The following is a 5,262-nucleotide window of genomic DNA, read 5'->3' on the forward strand; positions in this document are numbered from 1 at the left end:
TGCCTGGCTGTGCTTGGCCATTCTAAATTATTATATCATGACTCTTATCCTAGTTGAGCCCTTCCCCTGAAAGATCCTCTGTAAGCAAAACTTCAAGATCTTAATAAATATCCTGGCCTTGCCATTCTCTTTCAGAGATGCTAAGACCCCAGCAAAGTGGTGTTCTCCTGTCAAATGTGAATGTGAATATTTTTATTTTTCTGCACAAACAGGACTTTCGGACAGAGATAAATAGCACTCTATAATGATAAAGAATGTCTCTTTTTTTCCTAAAGCCATTTACTCCTCATATTCTAAGGTGACAGTTTTGGAGCCATGTGATTACATTCAAATGGGAATAAAATCCAGAGTCATTCATTACATTCCAAAATTTGAGAACCTAGGCAACTTTCCCTTTCTTTCCCAAAGACCAGGATTTGGTTACATTCCAAAGGTAAAAATAAATAAATAGATGAATAAATAAATAAATAGATACTTTGGGGTGGGAAGTGGAGTCAATAAGCCAAAACCTGTATATTAAGCTTCCAATTTTATCATTTCGATTCCTCTCCCATAGCATAGGTCTCCTCCTTCTCCCCTCCACATGCAGGTCCATCTGATTCTCACCACCTTGCCTCCTGGAGGAAATACAACATGAACAAATGGTTACTAAAATATTAAATAAATTTTGCCTTTGATCCAGAAACCCTGTATGTACTATCACAATAAAACAAAATATAAATATACATTTACTCGTTTACACATAAGCAATATATTTAGCCTTCTGTTACTAAGAAGTTGTGATATTTTTGAGAGCCAGTATTCAATGGTGCTAAATTTCATAATGGTTTTGTGAATTAACAACAACAACAACAACAAAAAGAGTAGAAGAAAATGAGGGGGAAAAAAAAGGAAAAAGAAAGGAAAGGAAATCATCTCAGTTCTTCTGTCCTTAGGAGCTCAGAACAGCACCTTGATGATAGTGAAAGTTCAGAAAGTGACATACACCCTCATTGTTCACCTCCTTCCCCTATCACCCTACAAATCCCACATAATCCACAAGCAAAAGACATAGAAATATCAAGATTTTGCAAGCCAATGGATCAATGGATATGGGATTAATTAGTCCCTCTGTTATCCTAAAATGTCAATTGGGACTCAGTAAAGACAACTTACTATAATCCGAAATATTTCTATGGGTCCAATATACTCTTTCTTACATGACACCCACAGATTCAGGGTAATGGACTCTCTACATCTCCAGGAAAATGTTCATTAACTTTTGTTTCAAAGGTTTCAGATGGAACCATGTGTTACACTGCTTTTCCTGCTTTGCCAAAAAACTGCAGTCAGATTCCAATAGTCTCCTCTATCCCCGATGCTCACTAAGTCCTCCAATCTCTCTGCCCTGTATGTCCTTCTAGAATCCTAAATTCCCAGTGTAAAATTCATCCAAACACTGAAAAATCTCTTCTATAGTCAATCATACTGGTTTGTTTAATGTGGCCTTATTTTTAAAGTTTGAAAATATATAATATGTGGTGCTTCTTAAGTATTTATGTGTATTACAGATTACTTGGGGTCTTGTCACATTGCATATTCTGATTCAGTAAGTCTAGGTAGGGCTTGAGTATCTGCATTTCCAAAAAGCTTCCTGGTGATGCTGCCACTAATGGTCTAAAGACTCCACATGAGGTAAAAGGTGTTAGAGGAAACAAAGGTTCCAGGAGAAGAGTCCTCACATTTCAATAAATGTAAGGAAGGCCTTCTAAGATAAAATGAGCTATTATTGTGGAAAATGTGGAAGTCAATTGTGTTGATGTGGTGAGAATTGTACTTCAAAAGGAATCAGTGGGGGCACCTGGGTGGCTTAGTGGGTTAAAGCCTCTGCTTTCCGCTCAGGTCATGATCCCAGGGTCCTGCATCGGGCTCTCTGCTCAGTGGGGAGCCTGCTTCATCCTCTCTCTCTCTCTGCCTGCCTCTCTGCCTACTTGTGGTCTGTCAGATAAATAAATAAAAATCTTTAAAAAAAAAAAGTAATCAGTGACAACTGTGTACTAAATCATTTTTTTTCCTTCTCTTTTCCTCTCTGCTCTTTTCCTTCCCTCTTTTCTTTATGTCTAAATACCCATTCTCATTTCTTCTTTTTCATTTCCATATGATTCTTACTCTCCATTGATGGCCCTCCATTCAGCTTCCAAGAAATTATTTTTATAAATTTATAAGTAATATATTTATTACTTTCAGATTCATTTCCAAATGGTCTTGCTGTGCTTCTGCATGTGTACCACCTAACTTGTCCACATTCTGGGTGATCCTATGAAGGAATGAGCTATGTGAATATTGCACAATAATTTTAGAAGGACATGAAAAGGATTTTAGCGTTGTGACTTTTGCTAAACCAAAAAAATATATAATAGTCTCTAACATTTTCCCAAGAGTAACTTGAGTAATTGTGTAATGATTTTTTTTATTTTTATTTTTTGTCTAAATGTTTTTATTTGAAACAAATCATTCCACCAAGCAAGAACTTACTTTACCCACTCCAAATTAAAACAGAACAGAATAGGGGCAAAGGTCATTTGACAGGCCAGTGACAATATGTGAATATAACTTCTTCCCTCTATGGTTGGGGCAACTTTATTCATCAGCAGTCATTGTTATGCAAAGTACTAACCCCCCAAAGTACTAGTGTCACACAAAAGGAAGTGGTCTTAATTTCATGTGTGGGCCAGTATGTTCTATAAATGCCAAAAGACAGAAGCACATATGCAACCTATTCTTAAACAAACAAACAAACAAACAAAAAACCAACCAAACAAAAAAACTAACAGTGAAAGAATTTCCATCCCTCTTTACTCTTATAATAAAAGGTAATGCTGTAGTCTGTCACCCATGTTTGGTTTTTATCCTGGTGATGTACAAATTGTTTCCCCATCTGACTTGCATCATTAGGGTTATGGATAGAAGTTCATTCACTTTGAAGAGAGACATATCTAGTCCTTCCTCTTCTTCTTACCCTCATGTTCACTGCGGCAGCTGTTATCTAAGAGTCTTTTGGAACCACTGTGCTGTTTGGCTACTTTCAAAAACTTGTCCAAATCCAAATGATCTTCCTCAAACTGAACTGATCCTTCTCAGCCTTTTTGCCTGCGACCTGAACCAGAAAACTTATCAGGAACCAAAGTGTTGGTCTTTATTCTGGCTCCTATGTCATCACCATGCATGTCCTTGTCCAAATTTTTCCCAGGCATGAAAATATTCTGGGCCATATCTTTACCACCTCTCCAGGCTTAATCATAAACATTGTAAATTTCATCTTCTCTACCTGCAAAATCACTCTCCACACCCCTGGGTTGGTTGAAGACCCTTTGGTCATACTGGACTTCACAGTATTTCTGAGGATTGGGCATACCGGGAGCAATGACTTCACTGATATCTTGATTTTCATTTCTCTGTAGTTTTAACCTCTTATCAGGAGCTGCCTGGAAAGATTCCCCCATTGTACTGTCTCTCTTTTCATCTGTCATGCCAGATTTCATCCCTCTTAAGTGCCTCTCCATTCTCTTTTTCCACATGGGTTTTGATCCCAACTCTTCTCTACCAGGCTTTCTGGGCCATTTTTCTAATTTTCTGTTCATGTTTCTCATTTTCTTGTTGAGCCATATTTCTCTCTACTTGAGCCCATATTTCTACACCTTCACAAGCTTTCCAATAAGCAACATAGAGGGCTTCAGCCTGCTTAGCAAAGTTCTCAATTGATGTGCACTGTTTGCTGTCCTCTTCTATTAGCAGCAGATGTTTGTCTAGTGGAATTGTATAGCACTTCCCATTTTTCCAGTTTGAAATACAAGGAGGAATCTTCCACTCTTGTGGATGATCCTCTTTTGGCCGGGAGAATTCAAGACAGGAGGAGAAGGTGGTTCTCAGGAAATTTTCTTATTAGTCTTTAAACTTGGAGGTACCACTGGATCTTTCTGCATTTCCACTATCCAGGTAACTCGGTTTAGCTCCAAAGTTGAAAGCCACTTCTCGATGATATGGTTTGTGTCAAATATACTCAGCAGGAACCAGTTTATTAGATGCTCAAACTGGCATGGTTACAGCAACCTTCTGTGATATAGATTTTTCTAGGGCTACCCTTGTCATTTCTGTTATCTCTTGAATGGTTTCTTCATCAGGTCTTTGCAGGTCTGGGTTATCTACATTCAAGACTTCCTTTGGAACCAGGTCAGTGTACTTGCTATAAATGAACCTGTCTTTTGACTTGCCTAACAATTGCATCATTTTTAATTTTTCCTTCAGCATCTACCTGAATGGCCAGTGCATTTGACATTTTTTTTTTCTTTCATCCTATATCTAGTGGGCACTGGGCTACATGGATTTCTGGAACAGCACCTCCATCCCCAAACTCCTCTACTAGCTGAGGTATTGAGCCCTTCTGGTACATGGATGAAGGCACCTCTTTTGGGAGACCAACAAAGTCTGTCATGATCTCTGGGATCTTGCTTTTTTTCAGCCTCCTTTTTATTTCAGGACCTTTTAGCTGGTCCTGAAATAGCTAACTAGGTGTGGTTAAAGAGATGGCGAGCGTAATCTTCTTCCGCTTTTTCAAGCATGAGCTGTAAAGATTTTTAAAAAAATGTTCTCTACTGGTATCACCTTCAACACAAACACTCATAATTGTATTATAAACATTGTATTAGCTTTATTGAAGCTATTTACAGATACATTGTTTTTCTAATAAATAGAAAAACTAGACTTAGTAGCTTACTGCTTTTTATATTCTTCTTTAGGTTTTTTTCCTTTATTTTAACATATTTTATACAGATACAGGGACAAGGGTTGAAATGTGACATAAATGTTCTGAAAGTAGATTATCTTCATTGGAGAATATAAATAAATCTTAGTATTATAATTTCTTTTCTAATTTAAGTAAGAAAAGGGTACATTAAGGTTATGAGATAAAAACAAATTTTTTATAATGTTAATTTTTTTTTCTTATTTTGACTTGTGCTGCTTTCCTGATCTGTGAATAAAAAGAAAAGTGAAGGATGTTTGGAAGCAAAATCAGCTATAGTGAGTGTGAGATCATTAGTATTTAAAAAAAAAAAAAAAAGAACAAAAACAACTACCAAGTTTAAAAAAGTAGGGAGGGCAACAAATACTTAGAGAAAGATAATAAACTAGCTTTTTAGAACTAGGTTTTAGAAAAGTGAAAAATTAAGAATAGCGAATATGTGATTGATTAAAAAAGACTAACATATATCTTAATTTTGAATT

At 36.6% G+C, this 5,262-nt stretch overlaps 1 pseudogene; it reads right to left on the minus strand.

Moving 5' to 3' along the window:
* Positions 1–3,489: 3,489 nt before the first annotated feature.
* LOC131822669 (SNW domain-containing protein 1-like) lies at positions 3,490–4,471 on the minus strand (annotated as a pseudogene).
* Positions 4,472–5,262: the final 791 nt, after the last annotated feature.

The sequence above is a fragment of the Mustela lutreola genome, chromosome 1 (genome assembly GCF_030435805.1).
Source record: "Mustela lutreola isolate mMusLut2 chromosome 1, mMusLut2.pri, whole genome shotgun sequence".
Lineage (NCBI taxonomy): Eukaryota > Metazoa > Chordata > Mammalia > Carnivora > Mustelidae > Mustela > Mustela lutreola.